The 13,416-nt window shown below is 33.3% G+C and overlaps 1 long non-coding RNA gene across 1 annotated transcript in view; it reads right to left on the reverse strand.

Moving 5' to 3' along the window:
- LOC116422456 overlaps positions 1-13,416 on the reverse strand; it is a 431,491-nt gene that overhangs the window by 161,590 nt on the left and 256,485 nt on the right. Inside the window, exon 2 of the long non-coding RNA XR_004233101.1 lies at positions 1,165-1,259. This is a non-coding gene — a long non-coding RNA (uncharacterized LOC116422456). The remainder of the gene's footprint in view (positions 1-1,164; positions 1,260-13,416) is intronic.

Raw genomic sequence — 13,416 nt, forward strand, 5'->3', positions numbered from 1 at the left:
TTTTCCTCTGACTGGAGGGCATGCGGATAAACCATGGAACTCTTCCCAAAGTCTTAATTGAAGGCTGGAATTGGGTGTCCAGTGCAACCAGCTTTCCCCACTTTCCTTTTGCAGTTCTACCTGGTTTCAACTATGTGCAACAAGAATTTTTCTATTTGAAACCCTGTGGTTTCTTTCCTTCTTTTTTTAATTTCATTTGGTGTCTTATCTTCTCTCATTAGAATGTAAGTTCTTTGAGGGCAGAGACTTTCTCTTTTTTATTTCTATTCCCAGTAGTTAGCATAGCACCTAGCACATAATAGGCACTTAAAAATATTACTGAATTGAACCCCTATAATCACCAGAATTGGACTTTTTTTGGTAAAAGATCAAAATACACAAGGAGTTTGATAAACTTTGTGAACACAAACTATTTTTATTTTTGTCTTTTTATCTCCAGCACATAGCATACTTCTTGATACATTATAGGAACTTAATAAATATCTGTTGGAGAGTGAACAAATAAATGACATCGCACAAATACTTTAACTTTGAATTGGGATGAAGCCATAATGGCATGCTAGGAGAAAAACGGAAGCCTCTTGATATAATATGAGGAGAGGGGACTAACAGCACAGGTACTGGTCAATTCTTGCTATTCAGTCAGTCATACTTGACTCTTTGGAACCTTATCTAGGCTTCTCTTGGCAAAGATATAGATATAGTTGGCTATTTTATACTCCAGTCGATGAAGGTAAAAAGAGGATCACTAACTGGCCTAGGGTCACACAATTAATGAATATTTGAGGCTAGACTTGAATTTGTCTTCCTAATTTCAAGCCATCTCTCTGTCCACTGAGCCATCTACTGCTATCAATCCTTAGGTGACATCAAGTTTGTAAAATAAATAATACAGAGAGTTAAGTCATTTTTCTTCAAGAAAACACATCTCTAGATCTCAAATAAACAAAGATATGAGTACATACAAGGATCATGTCAATTTTAAGAGGCAAAACTGTTGTGAAATATAATATATGAATGTCATAAAATGAATTATTTGATGAAATTTGAAGCACTTTTAATGAATTAGAAAAAAATGGAATTAAATCTTTATTTCACATTTTTATGAATTTCAAAACAAGAAACAGATTAGTGTGGAGAAAAAAACAACACAGAAGCTTTTACCTTCATATGAGAATTTCTGCTCTTCTCTCAAAGTATAGCTGCCATGTTTTCACTCAATCCCTCTACTCTGAAGCTGATCAATTCTTGAAGTTTTTCTAAAGTAAAGGGAAAAACAGATGTTCTAATAAGAGGCAAAGGCAAAAATTAAGAGTTATCTTTCTAGGGCTTCTTTGTGAAATTGCAATGAATGATTCTGCATTTGAAGATGGTCAGATTCCTTCTTAACCACATGACATAGTTTTCCCTTGGTATCTTCTATCAAACAAAGGCAAAGAAATTAATCAGGTTTTTTGGACATCTTATTTGTTGGACAATTGGATTTGAGCTACCAATATGATTTATCATCTAGCCTCACTCACCTTTGAGACTAATGCACTTTTTTCCCATTATAAAGTCATATTACTTCCACATTGTCTTCTCCAGGGAAAATTAGGATTTTTCACAATTACTTATTTTCACTAGACCACAATTTTACTCTTTGGTCTCATTAGAAATAGGGAGCATTCCTGCTTAAGCAATAGAAACATGTTAGGTTTAGACATTCCTGTCTGTGGTTTTACTCAGACTGTTTTATTGCTTTACTGTATTGTGAGATAAAACTAACACATTCTGGTCCCTAATCTCTTGTGCCTATTTTTTTCCTCTGATCTAAAAATCCTTTCCAGAGCCCTAAGTACCCCCATCAAGTCTGTAATAATGCTGACCTGAGCCAGTGAAAAACTGCTCTCAGCCAGCATGTTCTGTAAGATGGCTTTCCATCAACACAACATTACAGGCATTCTCCTCTGGAGCTAGCAAAGAAAATAAGCTGTCTTTGGCAGTCAATCATGGACGGCTCTAATGCGATGAATCCATTTTTCACGGACTTTACTTGGCAAACATCTTCTCCACAGTCTGCAAGCCTAGAAAGTTTCTTCTCCCCTGTTTCTTTGTTGTTGTTGTTGTTGTTGTTGTTTGTTTGTTTGTTTGGCAAGGGAAAGAGTAATGGAAATGTTATTGAACAAAAAGTTAGATTTGGAGTTAGAAGACTGTTGAAATTCTCTCTCAAACAGTCAGTCTCTCAGAATCTTGATTTTCTCATCTATACAATGGGGATAAAATGTTGACACTGCCTCACTCAGATATATATGAATAAAAGTATAAAAACAAGAAGTTTGAATTAAATGAACTTTAAAGTCTAATTCTACAATTCTATGATTTGTTGGGATACTTCAAATCTTCTCTTTAAGAATGATGTTGGACCAATATAAATCAGAGTAATGGGAAGGAGACTTATTAGGCCTTTTTATTGCACTCTAGTTCTTTTAAGGTGTTTTATTCTGTGTACCTTTGGAGTGCAGAAGGCTCAGAGCATGAAGGTGGTTGGTGCAGTACCAGCTTAATAATGAGTAAAAATTCTACACATTTGTGAATAAGGAAAGTTAGAAATCAGCTTATCTGGGATGTGTGTGTGTTTGTATAATCGCATGTGTGATCATATGCAAAACACACATACATATTTTACCAGAGTCTTCCATTTCCCTTTTAAATATTCTTGAATTCACCAGTAATTTCCACAAAACCTATTACTCTAATCCAAACTTAGATTATTTTTAAGAGCTACTCCATATTTAGAAAAGTTTTAAACCATAAAGCCTTTAAGAAACTTTTGTGTTTATAATTCATCATTTTCTTCCCCAGAACTAATAAAGATGATGAATTTATGGAGACCAGTTTTTCTCTAACTTGTTCAGAGAGAAAGTGATGGGCTTTAAAGATTATCTTAAACTCAATTATGAGCAAAGCAAACTATACTAATTTACTGAACTTCAAGCTAAAATTAACCTGACTTTTACAAACTGAATTATAACCCAAAAAACCTCTAGTGAAATAGTTTTTACTATAACAAAGCCCATTTGTCTTCTGCAATTAATGAATCAGAATTTGTTTAAATTCTTTAAACTACAGCCATACCTCAGAGATATTGTGGGTTTGGTTTGAGACTACCACAATAAACTGAATATAGCTATAAAATGTCACACAATTTTTTTTTAGATTCACAGTGCATATAAAAGTTATGTTGACACTATACTATAGTCTATTAAGTATGCAATAGCATTATGTCTAGCTGAACTAAAAATACTTTATTGCTAAAAAATGCTAAGCATCTTCTGAGTCTTAACCAAATGATAATCTTTTTGCTGGTGAAGGGTGTTATCTCAGTGTTGATGACTGCTGACTGGTCAATATATGACTGCTGAAGGTAGGGTGACTATAATACAATGAAGTTTGCCACAGAGATTGACTCTTCCTTTCACTCGAACACTTAGAGACCTTTGAAAATTATTAATTGCCCTAAGTTCAATACTGTTATGTCTTAGGGAATAGGGAGGTCTGAGAAGAAGGAGAAAGATGGGGGGAATGACAGGTTGGTGAAGAAGTTAGAAGATATACAACATTAATTGATAAAGTTAACTGTCTTATATGGGCATGGTTTGGAGCATCACAGAACAATTACAACAACAGCATCAAATATCACTGATCATAAATCACCAAAATAAATATGGAATAATGAAAAAATATGAAATATTGTGAGAATTATCAAAATGTGCCATAGAGACATGATATGCTATTGGAAAAATGGCTCCAATAGACTTGTCTGATGCAGAGTGTTATAAACTTTCAATCTGTTTTTTTTTAATCACAGTACCTGTGAAACACAGTAAAGTGAAGCATAATATAAAGAACTATGCCTGCATTTCATTGTTTGAGTCCCCCTTTTAACAAAGCTTAGTTATCTTATAATCTAATGGCAGCTTATATCTATAACTGTCTGTGTGGAAAACATGATGCTAAAGGATCCTCCTTCTAGCAAGTCAACTTCATCTGGGAAGACAGGTGCAGATGCTCCTGGTGGCTCTAATGCCAGTTAGGGATTTGAAGGCTCTCCTAACAATCAACAGTGTGCATATTAGTTTTAACTCCAAGCCCATGACAGCTGCGATATTCCACATGCAAACAAATTACAATCATAAATAAGGCAATATTCCAGCATGGAAAGTTTTCAGATAAATAAATATTTTCACCTATCTTTTTCATGGAGAAATATATCCAAATATTTCTTCATCACAAACTGTATAAACCAACATTTTTTTTCTTTAAAAAAATAGAATTATTATTTGTCAAGATAAAAGAGATTTTTCTCACAAGAAGAACCCAAGTGGAGGTGGGATGATCATCAGTCAACAGGGAGGATTTCTATGGAGAGTTGATCCAAATAGCCTCTAGTGTCTCCTCTTCTAATTCTAAGAGCCCTTGTTTCCAAAAGCCCACATTCACTTTTTCCTTAACCAAAATTTTAGAGAACTCCCAATTTTACTTCAGCCTAAAGAGACACAAATCACTTTCCCCCTTTCTTGGTTTACTAACTTTATTGTCATGAATATTTCACTTCACCAAGAAAAGAGAAAGCAACATAAAAGAAGAGATGAGAAGATAAATGAGATGAAACAAATAGAAAGAAAGAACTACATAAAATAATTTCACTACCAATGAAAATCTTTTTTTTTCAGATTAATTCCAAGAGGTTTTTTCTAAAGATTCTTAGTTATACTTTTATGGTAGTGTGGAGTCATATTTGTATAATTTTAAATGAATGATTTCACACACACACACACACATTTGTACCTAATGTTAGCTATCGCTAGAGTGAGAGTAGGAGGGAAGAAAAAAAGGAAAAAATATTACATGATAATTTTATTATATATTTGAAAGGAACATCAAGTTATATGTGATAAAAGGTCATTATATATATATATAAATATGTATATATATATATATATATATATATATATGTAAAATTATGGAGGAAACATGCTAGGAACCGTGCTAGGAACTGAAAAAGTGCCACTGGATTGAGGATGTTTAATTTAAGCTAGAGCCACAGTGGAAAATAATCATTACTTCCATCTAGTCCCCTTAATGACAATTTTAGTATATGACCTAATAGCACTGTCTTGGAACAAATTCCAGTAATAGGGGAAAATATAGGATTTTAAACATGACACTGAGAACTAAAAGGAGAATGCAGACAGTTATCTGAAACACAGGTCCTTTTTTATGTATTCACAGAAATCATAATCAGGCTACACTGGTGAGATGTTCACTGTTGTTTGTCACTGTTTGATCATTCATCTGGGCAAATAGAATATCTAGTAGATATTCTTCCTTTTTCTACTTATGATTCTCTACTCCCCCCCCCCCCCCCACACACTAATTCCACATTTCATCACATGTTATTTTAATTTTGTAGATGTCGACCAAGACAGTATAATTAAAGCAATTCTCTCTAAGGTTATTGCTAATTTTTCCCCCTTTCTACCTTTTCTGCTTATTCATTGGACATAATCCCTTCCACTGAACCTCATTCTATGGTCAGTCTTTGATAGCATTTAGTTTATATATGTCATATCATTAGAAAGATTATTAGGGAAAGTATAATTTCTAGTAATATAGTTCTAATGAATACATTTTTAAAAGGATCATATATAGAAAACAACAAACTTTAAGACCCTTTTGTGTTTAATTACTTAAAAACATCTACTATGTTCCAGATACTGTATCATGCTGTTCAGTCTCCACTAACATCCTACTCTGGTGCCCCATAGGAGCAAAGACTTTGAGTTCTCAAAGATGGCACAATTCAAATTAAAACTCTGGTAGATTCTAGGAATCTTTGACTGAACAATTTTTATACTGTTTCTTGAATCCTGAAGCAGTTAAGATCTGAACTGGTGAAGGTTACACCCACTTGTCAAAAGTTATAGGTAACCACTGTAACACTGGAGAACAAAGGTAGGATCAGCTGCAGTCCCTATCTTTATGGCACTTAAAGTTTGATGGGTAGAGATAATAATATGCATTCTGAAAATATACACTATTACCTACAAAAAGCATTATAGTTTAATATTTTAATGATTCAATCATATAGGTACTTCATTAATGAAGATAGTAATTAACATATATACTTTTTAAAAATCAAGTCCAATTTTTATCTATATCCTCCTAATAATTATCCATAAAGCTCTATTCAATGTATTAGATTCTTTCTTTAGTTCTTTTAATATTTCATGGGCACCCAGTATAACAATAAACATGCCTATCTCTTTATTATACTGTTTTGGCCCTGTATGACTTAACCTACTTTCTTTTCCATCAATTCGACTTTTTAGGTCAATTCTTATACACAAATAAGGCAGGACTGGAGATTAGACCTATGAGGGTATTCCTAGATAAGGAATCTCCTTTTACCAATGCAGATTGGCATGTTCTCTGCAGCTTAACACAGTACCTTGAGTATAGTAAATGCTTAATAAATGACAGTTGCCTAGAACATTTAGAGGATAAGTGGTCTACCCCAAATATTTCAGACCTAGGCCTTGAACCTAGTTCTTACTGGTTCCAAGACTAGCTTTCTATCCAGTATATCATGCTAAACACAAATAATTGTTGTTTAAACACTGCAGGATGTCTATGTTCCTGACACATTTATTGTTCCTTAAGTCAACCATAATTTTGAATTCTCAGAAACTGGGGTGCTCCATGATTCAAAGTCATATAACCTATAGAATATTAGGATTAAAAAGATGTATATCAAGGGAAAATTTTAGATTGCTGAAGGTTCTATACAATTTCCCAAATTCAATTCAATTTGATATTATGCTGCCCATTCAATTTAATTTCATAATTGGGATAATATGCATTGTTCATATACTTGCATTTTTTCCTGTATTAATTTTTAGGCTGATTTCTTTTGAGTGGCTATTCATTTCAGTAAGAAGGCCTTTACTTCTTACTGTAGGATTATGGGATTTACTGTTGTCAGCACAATGCTATCTACAAATAGTAGCATCTGGCAGATGTGTTCTCTAGTTAAGTATATCAGAGAGTTACAAAACAAAGTGCTCTGTGAAGTGAGTGGTTAGCCTGTTACTAATTGAAGAAATCATAGAATATTTTTTGGAGAAGATAACATCTCACACAGGTTTTTGAAGCATGGGTAGGAATTCACAGAATTTGAGAGTTGGAAGAGCCTTGGCTAGCCAGAACAATCCATCCATGAAATATATTACTTCCCTAACATTTTCAATATGTAGCTGTCAAGCCCCTTCTATTTTGGGATCATTTTCAGTAGATGAGGATGAGAAAAGAAGGCATTTCTGGAATATCAAAGAAAATTCTGAGGTAATGTAAATTAAAAGAGGGTAATGCATGTTCAGGAAATAAGGTGTGAAGTTTGACTGTAGTGCAGAGTGCTCAGATCAACTTTCATCAGCTCTCCTTGATAGCCCTAGTGTAGATTTCTATGTGAGGAGTACTTCCCTGGTAAAAGTAAGAACATAAACTAATACCTTAATGAGAGGATTCAGGGAAGTTCTGCAATGGAAGTCTCCTCAGTCCAAAATGTTGTGATGGGAAGCACAGGTAGTTTATAGTAGTGAAACATGAGATAAGTTCATATAGTAAATGTTACTTGCATCATCATGCCCTTTCTGTTTCTGGTAGATTTCAAAACAGTTCACCCCAAAAGGGCCAGTGTTTGCTCTATAAGAATGTGGTCTGTAATAATGATGATAAAATAAAACAAGTGTTAAGTAGTAGAGTCATCATAGGTAGGAAGTATCTGAGGAAGATTTTGAACTTGAGTCTGATTCTAAGCCCAATGTTCTATAAATTATGCCACATTCAAAGTTATGGGAAAAACCATCCCTTCTCACAGCTTTGTAGCATCCCCATATATACAGAAAACAACATTTTGGTTATGCAGCTCTAGGCTTGATGTAAATGTTAAATCTCAAGTGTGAGTATCTACTTGGCAGATTCAAAGTATTTTAAAGTGGTGAAAACTATAATGAATGACAATTGTCATTGATAAAACCTAGTAATAATAGTTAATATTAATGTAGTGCTTACTACGTGTCATGTACTGTGTTAAGCACTTAAAAAATATTTCAATAGATCCTTACACAAGGGTTTACAATAAACCCTTGGAAGTAGGTGCTTTTATTGTCCCCATTTTTCAGATGAGGAAATCGAGGCAAACAGATTTGATATTGAACCTAATAATTCAATATTAGCTTCAATATAATTCTGTTGTATTTTTCTTAGACAAACTGTCTTGATAAAACTCATCCCCTTTCCCACCTTTACCCTATTTTTATCCATTAGCTAAGGCTCCTTCAGGTTGAAGAGACTTATGTCTTCTTGTTCATCCTCCATTTCTGAAGAGGATCAATGACATCCTAATGATGGGGTAAAACTGATGTTTTTGTGTAATATGTTGTGTATTGTAAAGTGGCTGATGTATAATGTCTTGACTGGTGTGTAAATTAGATTTAAATGAGTTGTCAATCACTCTCTTCCAGAATCATCAAAGTCCAGTTGCAGCACAAAAGTCAAGACTGGACATAGTCCAGGATGTAGTAGATGACTTTGGATTTTTTTTGTTATCTGATCAAGATCTAATTCTCCACAAGAACTGCTTCAATTTTCTTCATGGCCATTATAATAAATTGTTCTTATCCATCATTTCTATAGGGGTATGGCTTCACAAATTCCTCAACTTGGTTTAGCCCATCTGCTGAGATAGCTTTACTCTGATGTGGCTCTTATGTGTCCTACATTTTCTACAGTTTCTTAAAGCCATAGGTGAGGGTTGGGTGACAGATAAACCCCAAAGAAAGATAAACAGTCCTGAAAAGGGCTTGACAAGACTTCACACCAGAGAAACTAGTCCTCTTCAAACATCCCATAAACCACATGTTTTATACCTTTATGTATCTCTAATAACTAGTAGAGACATGAAAAATATTTCTTGGTAGTAAAGGTTCTTTACTGAACTGATGGAATTTTTTCAAAGCCAATGTAAATAGTTCCACTAAGGAATGAAGTCTAAATACAAAATACTCATACTTAATCACTTCTAAACCCCACAACTTAATTCAGAACTCAAGGAGATAAATCAACCTAAAGAAGGTTTCACCATAGTAATGTTTATGTGTTTCAGAACACATTTTTATAATTGCCATGTAGATAGGCATTATTTAAAATCTTCAAACTATTTAAAGATTAGTTGCTAAATCCAATTGATTCTTTCTCTATCCCATCTTTCTCATCAATTCTCTCCTCCTATTGACACTGCCCTAATTGAGGGAATTTTCACTCACTGAAATAGCTCCACTATTTTATTACCTGACTTTCTGTACACAGGGCAATTCTTCCTTATTCAACCTATCCCTCATGTGGCATTAAAATGATTTTAATGCACAGATCTGACTTATTTTTTTAATCAAAAACATTTAGTGACTATTGTCTTTAGGATAAAATGTAAAAACCTAAACCTGTCATTGAAGACCCACCAAAATCTAGCTCCTGACTAGGTTTTTTTCTCTATTGCACAATTTTCTCCGTCATGCATTTAGGTACATCCTAGTCATCTCTTAAGCAATTAAGTTGTCATTTCCTGCCTTCAGGTATTAATGCAGTATATGCATAATGATAGAATATATTCCTTACTGCTCCTATGCTTTAAAATTGTTTTCTTTCCAATTGCTTTCCTTCCATTGTGGAGAAAAGATGGCAGAATGAACCCGGAAGATGCTTGAGCTCTTCCAGTTTCCCTTGTAAACCACATGACCTCTGACAGAATCTAATGGAATGAAACCTCTCTCCAACTCAAGATAGACTGGAAAAACTTCAAGAAAAGTCAGCCTCATAAGGGTGAAATGTATATTCAACCCAGCTCAGATAGAGTCTGAAAAAGCCAGTGAAAGGGTCTTAATCACAACAGATCAGCAAGAAATTTAAACCCTCTAAAGAAGCAGAAGGAGAAAGAAAAAAAGAAAAGAGAGGAGCTAGCTAGAAGGGAGAACAGAAACAGGAGCGAAAAAAATAAAGGAGTGATAAAAGAGAGGAGTGATAGGAAATAAGGTAGTGTGTGAAGTGGACAGAAAACTCCCAACAAAACACTAAGGACAAGGTGAAAAGAGAGAACAAAAGTATATACAGGGGAGATAATAAGATGGAGGGATATACAAAGTTGTAATTCTAACTGTGAATGTGAATCAAATGAACTCTCCCATAAAACAGAAACAAATACCAAAGTGGATTAAAAAATAGAATCTTACAATATGTTCTTTATAAGAAACACATTTGACACAGAGGGACACATTCAGAGTAAAGGTACAAGGGTGCAACAGAATTTATTATGCTTTATATGAAGGAAAAAAAGTAGGGGTAGCAATTCTGATCTCAGAAAAAGCAAAAATAAAAATAGATCTAGTTAAAAGAGATAAGGAAGGAAAGTACATTTTGATAAAGGGTACTTTAAACAATGAAGTAGTAAAGATATTAAATGTATATGCACCAAGTGGTAGAGGATACAAATTTCTAGAGAAGATATTTAAGCCAGTTATAGAAAGAAATAGATAGCAAAACTATATTAATGGGGGAACCTGTATGTTGGATTGGATAAAGTGAGTGTTCCTCAAAATAATAAGTAGTATCTATCAAAATCCAATAACAAGCATTATGCATTCCCAATAAGATCAGAGGTGAAACAAGGATACCATTATCACCACTATTATTCAACAGGGTACAAGCAATAAGAAAAGAAAAAATATATATATATATAGGCAGAGGAAATAAAACTATCATTCTTTGTAGATGATATGATGATATACTTAGAGAGTCCTAGAAAATCATACAAAAATCTATCAGAAACAATTCACAGCTTTAGGAAGATTGTAGGATATAAAATAAACCCAAACAAATCATTAGCATTTCTTTTTTTTGTTGTTGTTATTTAGTTATTTATTTATTAAGAGGAACTTCTGAGGAGTGATAGTGAAATAGTACAAGGGATTGTATTCTTTTGAGTGTTGGAACACTTTATAAGCCATCACTGCTACAGTATTAAATTTTCCTTTTGGCATATCAAATAATTAATACAATGTGCCTAATATTTATACCCAGAAGTTAATTTAGTCACATATAAAATTGCTCCCTGTCACAAACAATATTTACAAATAGAAAATGTCTTTCATAACATTTAAATTTATTTCTAAAACAAACTCATTGAGTGATGCCTTAATATTACTGTCATCCATTTTTTATTGAGACTGTAGGTATCTATGTCAGGATCATTTATGTTGCATGACCATATCTATGAAATTATAAAAAAATGGAAAAAGCTAGTGCCAATTATTTTATGAAGGAACAATAAAAAATTCTGGAAGTAAATATAGATAAAGGGAAGCAAGTAGGAAATAGTGAATCTCCATAAGCATGATGTGATTTGAGGAGCTCCTCCTCTTGGGTCATTCTTTTATCACCACTTCTTTTTTCCTCCTCTGAGCTTCTCTCTCTCATATTTTAGGTGTGTTGTGGGGGCCTGCTTTAACAGTGTGCTGAAGCCTATGTTCCTTTCTTAAAATGAGATTTTCAAATGCATAAATTAAAATTTAAATACATAGGCTTAGAAAGGAAATAAATTACATTGAAATATGGGCATCAGTTACTTTGTTCTTTTTTTTTTTTTATTTAATAGCCTTTTATTTACAGGTTATATGTATGGGTAACTTTACAGCGTTAACAATTGCCAAACCTCTTGTTCCAATTTTTCACCTTTTACTCCCCACCCCTCCCCCAGATGGCAGGATGACCAGTAGATATTAAATATATTAAAATATAAATTAGATACACAATAAGTATACATGACCAAACTGTTATTTTGCTGTACAAAAAGAATCAGACTCTGAAATATTGTACAATTAGCTTGTGAAGGAAATCAAAAATGCAGGTGGGCATAAATGTAGGGATTGGGAATTCAATGTAATGGTTTTTAGTCATCTCCCAGAGCTCTTTCTCTGGGCATAGCTGGTTCAGTTCATTACAATCATTAGCATTTCTATATATTACTGACAAAGCCCAGGAGCAAGAGATAGAAAAATTCCATTTCAAATAACTGTAGATAAAATAAAATATTTGGATTTCTACTTGACAAGACAAAGCCAGAAAGTATATGAATATAATTGCAAATCACTACTCACACAAATAAAGTCATATCTAAATAAATGGAAAAATATCAATTGCTCATGGGTAGGTTGCGCTAATAAAATAAAAATGACAATTCTGCCTAAATTGGTCTACTTTTCAGTGCTATAACAATCAAACTGCCAAAAATTATTTTCCATAACTAGAAAAAATAATAATGAAATACATCTGGAAGAGCAAAATGTCAAGAATATCAAAGGATTAATGAAAAAAAATAAAAAAGAATGTGGCTTAGCAGACCTAAAATTATATTACAAAGCACAATCATTTGGTACTGGTTAAGAAATAGAGTTGTACACCAGTGGAATAGATTAGATACACACAACACAATAATAAGGCCTTTATTAATCTAGTATTTGATAAACCTCCAAACTCTAGTTTCTGGGATAAGAACTCATTAATCGACAAAAATTGCTGGAGTAATTAGAGAATGACATATCATAAACTAGGCATAGATCTATATCTCATAATCTACACCAAAAAGAGGTCAAACGAGTACATGATTTGAACATAAATGATGACACCATAAGCAAATTAAGAAACTAAGGGATAATTTACCTATAAGATCATTGGAAAAGGGAAGAATTTATGACAGAAGAACTAGAGAACATTATGAAAGACAAAATGGACAACGCTGATTATGTTAAATAAAAAAAGTGTTTTTGCTCTTGTTTTAACAAGATTAAAAAGGGAAGAACAATGCTGGGAAAATTTTTACAGCCAGTGTTTCAGATAAAGGCCTTTTTTTCTAAAATATATTAAAGAGCTCTGTCAAATTTTTAAGTATACCAGCCATTCCACAATTGATAAAATAAAAGATATGATGAGACAATTTTCAGATGATGAAATTAAAGCTATCTATAATTATATGGAGAATGCTCTAAATCACTATTGATTAGATAAATGCAAATGAAAATAACTCTGAGGTACTACCTCATACCTCTCAGATTGGCTAAGATGATAGCAAAAGATAATGATAAACATTGGAGATGTGGGAAAAGTGGGACACTAATGCATTGTTGATAGAGTTATGAAATGATCCATCCATTCTGAAGTGCATTTGGAACTATATCCAAAGGGCTACAAAACTATACCCTTTGATTCAACAGTGCCACTATTAGGTCTGTATCCCAAAGAAATCAAAGGAGGGGAAAGGACCCA

Source organism: Sarcophilus harrisii, chromosome 3, assembly GCF_902635505.1.
Source record: "Sarcophilus harrisii chromosome 3, mSarHar1.11, whole genome shotgun sequence".
Lineage (NCBI taxonomy): Eukaryota > Metazoa > Chordata > Mammalia > Dasyuromorphia > Dasyuridae > Sarcophilus > Sarcophilus harrisii.